Source organism: Chiloscyllium plagiosum, unplaced genomic scaffold (assembly GCF_037043375.1).
Source record: "Chiloscyllium plagiosum isolate Xiang-an unplaced genomic scaffold, Cpla_swu_hap1 HiC_scaffold_12, whole genome shotgun sequence".
Lineage (NCBI taxonomy): Eukaryota > Metazoa > Chordata > Chondrichthyes > Orectolobiformes > Hemiscylliidae > Chiloscyllium > Chiloscyllium plagiosum.
Window position 1 is genome coordinate 106884428 of NW_028270150.1, and position 12070 is coordinate 106896497.

Consider the following 12070-nt stretch of genomic DNA (forward strand, 5'->3'; position numbering starts at 1 on the left):
TTTGTCCTAAATCTTTCTTTGAGCTGTACATTCAATACCCAAATCTTATTTACTCCAGATCAATTTGGTTGTGGCTCACACAGTAATCTGAATATTATTACTTTGTGGTTTTGTTTTTAAATTAGTACCTAGATGTTCATACTCCCTCATTAGAATCTCATTCTTAATACTAACCAAGCTGTTGGTCCCCATTACAACTGGATTCTTCCCCTCCTAGATTCCTTACCACTCTTGGGGAACTGACCCAAATATTAGCATTGGGAAGGCAGCAGAGGCTTAGAGATTGCATCAGTCTTGGTTGTATTGATTTCCAAGTTTGCTTTTGTATCTTCTCATTCGCAAGCCTTGTCACTTTCTGTGTAATGGGGAAACTTGCCTACTTTTATGGAGAGCTGATGACTCACATCCAAGTTGCAACTGATGAGTCAGCTTCCTGTTAGAATGATGACACTTGTTCACTTCCAATTGGTTGACAGATACATGCCAGCCAGGTAGAGTCCTCACACTCAGCTGGCACATTCCATGTGGCATGGGTCATAGCTTTAAAATGAGAGATCACTCCTTGAGAGGTATTGTCAGGAATCACTTTTTCATTAAAAGCGTTTGGGAAATCAGTAACCCCAAAAGAAAGTTGAAGCTCAGAGTCAAATGAAAATTTTATAAGTGCCATTAATAGATTTTTATTTATATGAATATTAATAGATTTGGGACTTATTTATTTTTAAATACAAATTAATGATAATCTAATTGAATAGCTGAATAGGTTTGAGGGGTTTATTGACTACACTTAGTCCTCTTTTCCATCCAAATTGCAGCATTTGCAGTTCCTAACTCAAGGAAATTGAGTCATTTAGCTTGAAGGAGATTGTTTTTGTGATGCATGTTTTTGTGAGTGGAAGATTTTGATTCCTTTATCCTCTACAGCAGACAATCCTAACTCCTTACCTTATGAGGCATTTTTCAGGCTTCAGTTTGAAAATCAGAAGGCCTCAGCAATAAAAGTTTTAAACTGTCAAATAATCAGGATTAGGTTACAGCTGTTCTGGAGTTATTGATGTTTACATTAACACAGGAGCTTTGGAAAGAAAGACATTTAAAGCTTTCTTTAGAAAGCATAAATTTTATTGCTGGTAAATTCTATAACGCATCAGATATTGAACAAAACCTCTTTGTGGTTTCATACAGAAGCTGGATTTGGAAATATGCAGACAGGAAATTATATCAAGAGTAATTTCCCTATTAGAAGTGTGGCATAAACATAACTACTAGTTGCCTTGACATGGAATACTTCAGCAACTCAGAGTTATGATAACACACCACTAACATTGTTCTTTGTTGGCTGCAGAATTATTATTTCTCTGCAAAAGCAGCTAATCCGATGACATGATCTAAGGTTTCATCTCGATCAGTTCCTTAAAACAAAGACAATGTTTGCCAGGCTTCATGATTTCTGTTTACTCTGGTGACTCAGTCAGCCAGTGCTGGAGTCACAATTAGAATCTCAGAGTCATAGAGATGTATAACTCGGAAACAGAACCTTCGGTCAACTCGTCCATACCAACCAGATATCCTAAACTAATCTAGTCCCATTTGCCAGCATTTGGCCCATATCCCTCGAAACCCTTCCTATTCATTTCCCATTCAGGTGCTTTTTAAATATTGTAATTGGACCAGCTTCTACTACTTCCTCTGGCAGCTTGTTCCATACATGCACCAGCTCTGCGTGAAAATGTTGCTCCTTAGCTCCCTTTTAAATCATTCCTCTCTCTAGTTCTGGACTCCCCCACCCTAGGGAAAAAACCATGTCTATTTACCCTATCCATGCCCCTCATCGTGACCCTCAGCCTCCAAGGAAAATAGCCCCAGCTTATTCAGCCTCTCCTATAGCTCAAACCCTCCAACCCTGGCAACATCCTAGTAAATCTTTTCTGAACTGTGTCAAGTTTCACAACTATAGGAGGGAGACCAGAATTGCACACACTATTCCAAAACTGGCCTAATCAATGTCCTGTTCAACTGCAACATCCCAATTCCTATACTCAGTACTCTGACCAATAAAGGAAAGCAAACCAAACACCTTCTTCACTATCCTATCTGCCTGCGACTCCACTTTCAAGGAATTATGAATTTATTCTTTGGGGAAAAAGAATATAAGTTGCCCTGATGAAGGAGACTTCTAGACCCTAGGTTCTGCTCTCTCTCTCTCCCACTTTTGTTGCTTCTCCACAACAAAGCTTATGCAGTCAATTTTGAATTATAATGCAGCGTGGTTGGCAGCACGTCCCACAATACACACTGATTCAGCTTTGACCCCTTTTCCATGCAGCCTTCCAGGTGTCCTTAAATCATCTTCTCTGCCCTCTGTGAGGTTGGATAACATCCTTATGTTGTGAAAGGAGGGTCTGCTTTAGTAGCTGATTATTTGATATTCTGCAGTGGCCAGAGGTGCCTTTGATTGCTGAGCCAAGTCTTACTGCTATATAGAAGAGTGGTGACGACAACAGATTTGTAGATTGATATCTTTGCCTTTTCCTGGCGATCTCTGTTGTCGAGGAGCCAAGTGTGCAATTTCTGGAAGGCTGTGATGGCACAGCCCATTCAACACTGAATATCATCTATGATGGTGAGCTTTTGGTAATAGTAGCTGCTGAGATATGATGAGTGTCCAATGATTTCTAAGGTCTCCCCAGTAACAGTAGTATTTAGAGGTGTGGTTGCTGGTGGAGGATTTTGGGTGTTACTAATGTTGAATAGATGAGCAATCCTTTTGTATGTGGAGTTGAAAAGATTGAGGGCTGAATGTTGCTTGCCTCCTGGGCCACAGCTACATTATCTTTGGCATGTTATAAGCAATGAAGATGTGGAGAATCACTCTAGTCTTGACTCTGCCTATTGCAGTTAAAGAGCTTCTTGTGTTGAACATCCAATCATGATTGAATGGTAGTGAGTGGGTTGCATGACCAGGCTGAGGTAGACAGTGAAGAGAGTTGGCACAATTAGACAGCCTCGCCTGATGCCTGTCCCGGCTCAGCCACCAACTCCAACTCCAACTCCATTGCTAAGGATGGTTGGTGTCATACTGTCATGCAGGGCAGTTTTAAAAAATATTTTTTAGATTAGATTCCCTACAGTGTGGAAACAGGCTCTTCGGCCCAACCAGTCCACACCAACCCTCTGAAGATAAACCCACCCGGACCCATTTCCCTCTGACTAATGCACCTAACACTATGGGCTATTTAACTTGGCCAATTCACCTGATCTGCACATCTGTGTGACTGTGGGAGGAAACCGGAGCACCCAGAAGAAACCCACGCAGACACGGGGAGAATGTGCAAACTCCACACAGCCTGAGGCTGGAATTGAACCTGGGACCCTGATGCTGTGAGGCAGCAGTGCTAACCACTGAGCCACAAAAAAAACTGTGTATGCTGGAAGTCAGAAAAAACAAAAAAAAAGCTGGACAGCCACAGCAGTAAAAAAGGAAATTGCTGCATATCCAAGTCTTTGATTCCACCAACCACCAAATTTCCCAAAGTTTTATGATATATCAATGGAGGCTGTGTAAAGCTCTTTGTGCTGTCTTGGATTTGCTGTGACTAAGAGCATGTCTGTGGTTCACCTGGAACCTCATTCTTCAGTGAGGAGTTAGTTCAGAAGGATTTGTGTGAGAATCTATGCATGTGGGCAGAAGGGATATGCTTCTGTTATTTTCACAGATCAATTTATCAGGGAAACAAAAAAGAGAAACAAAGATATTGCAGAAGTGAGGAAATAATACTCTTTCAGATTTCTCTAAAGCCGTCTGAGAGTTAGATCATAAATTGTATACAGTTGCATCTTGTATTCAATTCTTGAACTGATTAAAGGAACATATACAATATACCTTCTTCACCATCTTAATTATACTTGAATAAAACAAAGAACTGCGGATGCTGGAAATCTGAGACAGAAACAGAAATTGCTGAGAAACTCAGCAGATCCTGCTGCATCTTTGGAGAGAAAGTAGAGTTAACCTTTCAGTTCCAGTGACCCTTCTTCAGAACTCTTAATAGCGAGGAAAAGATGGTATTTATGCTGCAGATAGGGGGTGGGGTGGTGGTGGTGGTGAGGAGACTAAAATGAGTAAGTGAATAGGTGGAGACAGAGAGAAAGACAGGCAGGCCAAGGGATGGGTAATGATAAGCCAGAGAGGAAGAAAATCAACTGGCTGTGGTGAAAGCAGTCCAGGTCATTACAGGGCCTGTGATGTGGGGGATGGGGAAAGGGCATTAGGAAGGTGTTCAAGTTCTAAAATTAATTATTCTCAATCTACGTTTAGTCATAGCTCTCCATTAGAAGCATCAATTTGGTGAATTCACCCCACAATATGTAATTGCAAGATATCGTCTGGTGCATTACAGCTGGGAATTTTATTTGAGTAGTCATGGACACTAAATGTTGTCTTTCTTTCAGTCAGTTTTTCTTTCCATAGATGCTCATTTCTCTGCTGAGTTTTTCCAGCATTTTCTGATATTTTAGATTTCCAGCATCTCTAGTATCTTGTAGTATATTGACAAATTGCATTTGGAGTCATGTTCTGGAGTTTGATTGGAGTTTAGGATTGTTGAATTCATCTTTGCGTATAAATAAAGTACTTTGTGATGAATGAAAGCCAAGGTTTAAGGTATAAACAAAATACTTGAGTTACGCTGTTGTGATTTCTGACATCATCTTGAGTGCTCGAATGGATTGCAGCCATAAGTTTTCACTGACAACCATCTGGTATCTTTAGTGTAATTATGTTGCTATCACAGTGTGTTCCAAGGAGCTCCTGTTGATGTGCCAGATATTGAGCCTTTTCTTTTCTCCACTTACTTCTTCACACATCTTCATGCCACATTGACACTTGTGAATGCTGTACTGCAAGGCAACTATTATGTTGAGAGGCTGATGCTCTGACGTATTTATCAGTTTGTCCTAACATTTACATTTTTGGAAACTGAGTAATTATACGTCTCTGGAAGTAATTCTGGTCACTGAGGATGAATGCACATATCTTATCCAAAGAAGAACTATTTGTCTCTCATGACATTAACTCACCTCAAATACTGAAGTCAGTGGAATACTTTTGAAATATATTGACTGTTTTAATATATGAAAATACTGCAAATAATTTTCACAAAGCAAAGTTCCATAAATGGCAATCTGATCAGTTAATCTACTTTTAACTTGTTGTGTTATAAAATTTGACCAGAATACGAGGAGAACACCTCTGCTCTTCTAGAGATAATGTCATTAGTCTCCAAAGCAGTATGGTCTTTGGTGTAATGTCTCTCTTGGTAAGTGACAACTTGAGTTTTGCAGCACTCTCAAGGTATTCCAGGCAGATATCAGCTGGGATTACAGGCTCAGAGCTCCAGAGTGTTTTCCAGCTGCTATCACTGGGCCAAGTCTAATACTGGTGCAGACATTTAGTCAGTGGGAGGAACTATTTTCGCCCTTAATAATGTTTTTTTTCCCAGTTGGATAATCTAACAATTAAGCAATTTGGGGAGTAAGATTTCTCCTGGTCGCTGTAACTGGTCATTGTCACTGGAGTAAGACGTCCATTTGTTTTTCAGCAGCTGTCCTCTCTCCTCCATTCCCCTGTGTGTTTGTTTCTGTCTGTCTTTCCTCCTCTCTATCTCTGTAATCTCCATCTCTCTTGTACTTTCAGTCTCTCGGTAATCCGTATTCCCAGATATTGAGCCTTCTGTTTGACACTTATCCCCCAGTCTGTTTTACCTTGTGACCCCATTCCTTCTCCTTGGTCTCTCTTGTGAAGTACATTCCCCAGTCTTTCTGTGTTGTCATGAGTCACTGGGGTAGAGCAATGGAAATCCAACTTAGCTATTGCCTGAGCTGTCATAAAGGTTTAACATTTTAAAAAGTACACAAAATTCCCAAATTGTCTTGATTTTCAGACCCAGATTGATGGAAAGCATGGACCAGGTTTTGATACTTAATAGTAATTACTTTTTATTTCAAATGCTTAGGCAAATACAGGCAACCAAATCAAATCAGCTACCCTGATTCGCAACATATTAAAATATTGAAAGATTCTCAAAGGTGCCCAAATGATTTTTTGAATAACTAATTCCAGATTTTGTGAATAACCAATAGACACCAAGTTAATAACTAAAACAAATAAATTAACAATGCATTATTTATACAAGAACTTTAACAGAGCAAGTTAAACAACAAGATAATCTAATCGATGTCTGTCTGTCTTTGTGTTGGGTGAGTTTAAATTATAGACAGACACATTTAGGGGATTCATTGAAGACAAAAATAAGAGATGAACCTGGCCAGTTCACTTAAGCAGTCTGTACAATCTGTAATATCACAGGCATATGGGATGGTAGCTTGCGAGGTTTCTGAAGACACAATGCAAACAGCTTCCAGTAAGCTCCAAGGAATATTCTCTTAATTTTTATTGTTGAGATTCTAGTCTCTGACCCTTCAATAAGTTGATAACCAGGAGCACTCAAACCTTCATCCTGTTGGTTTCACATTCATCTGACAAAAACACTGGTTCACTGATTTCCCTTTCTGTATTTTCAACATTGTTTTTGTTCGACAGTCTAGCATCATAATTCCCTGTGAGGCCCGTCAGTTTAAGCAGAACATCTCTCCAGAGTCGAACTATCTTTCGAATACTTTGAACAAATCTCAACCTGCAGATAACTCCCAAGCCTGGCCTCATATGCAAATATCAGTTTGTTTAAATGTTACCTTCATCTCTCAGATCATGACACAAATGTGTGCACAGAGTACACATGCAAAAGCACACGATTCTGATTCACGGGTTGATGAGATCATCCTTGTAATTTGTATCCTGGTCAGAATGTCGCATGTGAGACGTCTTTCACTGGATTACAAAAGACATAAAAGGACTCTGACTTAGCCATTAAGCATCATGGCTTGCAACAACTGCTGTTGGAAGATGAATTGTTTTTCATTTCGTTTCAAGTGCATTTTGACTGCAGGTGACAGAGAGGCAACTCTTGAGCTGGTGGAGATCAAATGAATTCTCACTGTCTCTTCTTGCCAGCTATTGAGTTAACAGAGGACCAGTCACATGGTTGTTGGCAGGCAAAAGAACTTTGTCATCAATACCTGGTCACTAGAGAATTAATTTCTGCATACAACTCTTTAGCTCCAATTTGTCTGCAACCCAAATTTCAATGATGGCTTGTTCAAATAATTGTTTTAACGATGATTATCTTTAGTGTCAGGTTTCCTGGTGAAGGGCTTTTGCTTGAAAAGTCAATTCTCCTGTTCCTCGAATGCTACCTGACCAGCTGTGCTTTTCCAGTACCATACTCTCGACTCTGATCTCCACCATCTGCAGTCCTCACTTTTTGTTACCTGACTTGAAGCGATCCTTTAAAACACTGTTTTAAATCACTTCTTCCTCATTTCAGTTCGCAATTCAAAAGAATCACAAAACTAAAAAGACTGATCTTTACAATGTGTCCCCATTCCTTCCCCCTCTTTCTCCCTGTCTTTTTCTATCTCTCTAAGATGCCATTTCTCATTCTCTTCTTGCTTTCTCATCCAAATTCCACAGTCTGCTTTTCTCTGCAAACCTGTAACCTCATCTAGGCATTGTTTTGAGGTAGGTTTTAAGCACCTTTCCCTTTAGTAGATCTAGATTCCAGGCTTTCCACATTCCTGTTTTCCCTACAATCTCATTCTCTTTTGGGCCCTGTTTTCCCATCCACTTCATTCAGTCCCCAAATTTGTTCTCAACCCATTTATCTTAATCTACAATTCTGATCTGGCCCCAGCTATGTAATCTTCATTCTGGTCTTCCAATCCCCTTCTTACCCAACTTCCTTCTCTCTCTTATCCTCATTCTTGGCTCCATTTCAGGTTCAATCCAGCTACTCTTTGTTCAGTTTATTCTACAGCTCTTTGAGCAGTTGTTCTCCCCTCTACTCCTCCAATCGGCCTCATTCTGTATTTTCTGTTCTATCCCTCTCTATCTTTTATTCTTTCCTGTTATTTCCTATCCCATCACCCCATGTCCCTTTGCTGAAAAGTGTGTTGCTGGAAAAGCGCAGCAGGTCAGGCAGCATCCAAGGAGCAGGAGAATCGACGTTTCGGGCATAAGCCCTTCTTCAGGATTCTTTTTTCCCATGTCCCCTTTACCTGCTCACACTGATCTTGACATTGAAGCACATTTGCTATGATCTCAAATCCATATTCTTGCTGTTATAACAGAGCAAAAAAAAATTGTTGCACGTTGTTCACACCCCAATCAAATTATTGAAATACTTCTGTTTGTCAAATCATGTCATTGTCCCTTGCGTTAACTGAAATATCTAATGACCAGAATCAAGCAGTTAAAAAGCTTCCTGTTCATAAAGGGTATGAATCACCACTCCTGAGGCATGACACCATTAGGCTGGCACTCGGTTGGGAGTGTGCTGCAATATCAGAAGTACTATCCCTCAGACAGTAGCTCAGACTTCTAAGGCAGATGTAAATGTACCAAGACATTCTTTTGAAGAAGAACAAGGGCACTATTACTGGCAGCCTGGCCAATGTTTATTCATCAACCATCATAAGTGGGGTTCATAAGAATGATTAGTCATCATAACATTGCAACTTGAAGAATCTTGTTCCGTGCAAATATGCAGATGCTGTTTTCAACGTCACAACAGTCAGTGGGCTCCAGTGTCAAAGTACTGCATTGGTCACATTTTGAAAATTTGTTTGTTAAATGTGAACATCAATGGTCAGGTGAGCAGAAATTGCTTACTCCTAACTGCCCTAGAGAAAATGGTGGTGAACTGTTGCAGTGTAGCGACACCCACAGAGCTGATAGGAAAGGAGATGATGACAATAAAGGAATAGTGAAGGTGATATATTTCTGAGTCAGGTTGATTTGTGGCTTGGAGGGTAACTTCAAGATGGTGGTGTTGCCAAGTAACTGCTGTTTTGTCCTTCTAGATGGTGCGCCCTGCTGCTACTGTGTGTTGGTGGTGGAGGGAGTGAATGTCGGAGGTGGTGGATGGTTGCCAGTTGACTGCTTTGTCCTCAATGGTGTTGAGCTTCTTAAATGTTATAAATTAATTTCGATGATGCTGAGGTTGGGAAAGGTCCTGTATAAATGCAAGCTTTATTCATCACGGACAATGATGTTATTGATGCAGACATGTATTGGGCTTTGCTGTTGGAGCACTCAGTCTGTTAACAAAGGAAGTGAGAGGAGACTGGCTCTGGAAGTGAGGCAGAAAGTAAGTAGTGCCAGGATTAAGGCTTCAGAGGTTGTGTGAGGTACTGAAAGAAGTGGTGGGGGAGGCTAGGTATAGAGCAACTTTTGTAGCAGCAACGTGCAAGATTTGACCAAGAACTGAGTTATACCATGAGAGTTGCTTGATTCCAGGAGATTAAGACTGAAGCAGTGAGCAAAACTGGAAGAGGCAGCCCTGACTAAAATTGTACAAGAGGTAATGGCAGCAGGAAGTGAGAGGTCCAAATAAAAGCAAATAACATTATAACTTTATTAAGAAATTGCAGTAATGAAAAATTGATTAAAAAATGTAGTGGGAGGAGTGTTAGGGTGAGGGAAGAGGGGGAATCCATTCTTATACTACCTCCAGAGGCGGAAGGATTGAGTAACAAGCGATTGTGTGAACAAGTACATTCTCTGGATAAGCCCTTTGCTGTCAAACTTCAGAATTGGAGAACCGCTGCAGGAACAACTATGTGGCAAAAATAGGATACCTCGTGAATTGTAATATATTGCTGAGAATTGGTATCACAGGATTGAGTTTGAAATCTCTGCAGACAGACTAATTTGATTAAGTTGTTCAAGGAGGCGACAAAGGTAATTGATGAGGGTAGACCAGTGGATGTTATGACCTCTGCTGTTCTCAGTGAATTGGGATGAAAATATAGATGGGTGGATTAATAAGTTTGCACTCGACATAAAGATGAAGTTATGGATAGTGTAGAAGGTTGTCAAAGGATACAATGCGATAAAGCTCAGTTGCAGATGTGGGTGGAGAAATGGCAGATGGAGTTTAATCTAGGTAAGTGTGAGGTGTTGCACTTTGAGAGATCAAATGTTAAGGAAAAGTATGCAGTTAATGGCAGGACCCTGAACAGCATTACATACAGAGGGATGAGCTATAAGGAGAGGTTAGAAAAACTCAGGTTGTTTTCTCAGGAGCAGCGGAGCATGAGGGGAGACTTGAAAGTAATCTATAAAATTGAGATGCATAGAAAGGATTGACATTCAGAATCTTTTTCCCAGAGTTGAAATGTCTAATACTAAGGGAAATACATTTAAATTGAGAGGGAGAAGTTCAAAAGAGATGTGAGGGGCAAGTTCTTTTACACAGAGACTGATAGGAGTCAAGAACATGCTACCAGGGGTAGTGGTGGTGAAGGTAGATGCAATAGGAATTGTTTAAGGGCTTTTAGATAAGCCCATGAATATGCAAGGAATGGTGGGATATTGACCAAGGGCGGGCAAAGGGATTACTTTAATTCGGTGTCATATTCGGTACAACATTGTAGGCTGCATAATTCTATGTTCTATATTTCATCTTTAGTTCTGAGGAATACTTTTTCCTGAATGAAAAGACTTGTCTCGTAATTGGCAACAAGTTAATTAGGGAATATATGCCCCAGATAGCAAAATGTAAAACATGATCCCAGGTCACAACTAATTATCTTAATGGTGGGCATGCCTCAAAAAATATCCCATTCTGTTTTCCAAGAGAGTTGTTGCAGATTAAAATAAGAACATTCTGTGCTTTTAATATGTTTGGCTGGATTAATTGTTTTGATTTTCCACTGTTATGTTCTTCACCCTACACACTATCTCATCACTTGGATCCTTTAATTGTTCAAATTTTTAATTCTTTTCTTCTGTTTCATTGGGCTAGTAGCTGCTGCTCTCAAGCTGAAAAAAAAATTGGACCAGACTTTGCTAATTTTCTGGTCTGTGTCATCTCTTGTAGAATTACTGATGGCACAGACTTATAAGGATGACTTTCTGTTGGCCCACAGCTAAAAATAGTAGATCAGTGACCTGCAACTAATACAACTGTCAGCTGCTCAGTGGTAGCAGTCGGTGTACAGACTGGATGATTTGAGCAGCTTATACCACAGCTTTTAAAACATAAATTGAAAGCAGTGTATAAATACACGGTGGGTAAACAAGTACACGTAAAAGGTTAGAGATGTGGGCCTTTTGATTTCCTTCCTTGTTTGTAATGTTATTCAGTGATGTCTTAGCACCAGGAAGCAGCCTAACTCAAGTATATGTGTCACAGTTGGGCTGTAACACTGCAGTTGGACAAGCATTGTTTTCCTTGGGGAGTCGGAGTCCGAGGGGTGATCTTATAGAGGTTTGTAAAATCATGAGTGGCATGGACAGGGCAAATAGGCAAGGTCTTTTCCTTGGGATAGGGGAGTCCAGAACTAGAGGGTGTAGGTTTAGGGTGAGAGAGGAAAAAATGAAAAAGGGGCAACTTTTTCATTCCAAAGGTAGTGCATATATGGAATGAGCTGCCAGAGAAAGTGGTGGAGGTAAAAATATTGTCGGAGAAAGTGAGGTCTGCAGATGCTGGAGATCAGAGCTGAAAATGTGTTGCTGGAAAAGCGCAGCAGGTCAGGCAGCATCCAGGGAACAGGAGAATCGACGTTTCGGGCATAAGCCTCGGGCAGATTCCTGAAGAAGGGCTTATGCCCGAAACGTCGATTCTCCTGTTCCATGGATGCTGCCTGACCTGCTGTGCTTTTCCAGCAACATATTTTCAGTAAAAATATTGTACTCTATGCTACTTTCTCCCCACCCCCACCCTCCTCTAGCTTATCTCTCCACCCTTCAGGCTCTCTGCCTTTATTCCTGATGAAGGGCTTTTGCCCGAAACGTCGATTTTACTGCTCCTCGGATGCTGCCTGAACTGCTGTGCTCTTCCAGCACCACTGATCCAGAATCTGGTTTCCAGCATCTGCAGTCATTGTTTTTACCTCATTGATTTTAACCCTACTGCGAATCCTCTTGCAAGGATGTCTGCCTTGAACA

General features: G+C 40.6%; 1 protein-coding gene and 1 long non-coding RNA gene across 5 annotated transcripts in view; one reads left to right on the top strand and one right to left on the bottom strand.

The window, feature by feature from the left end:
• dgkh (diacylglycerol kinase, eta) overlaps positions 1-12070 on the top strand; it is a 601101-nt gene that overhangs the window by 200154 nt on the left and 388877 nt on the right. The gene's annotated exons all lie outside the window — the stretch shown is intronic.
• The window catches only part of LOC122551881 (uncharacterized), a 421034-nt gene that overhangs the window by 194759 nt on the left and 214205 nt on the right, over positions 1-12070 (bottom strand). The window lies entirely within an intron of this gene.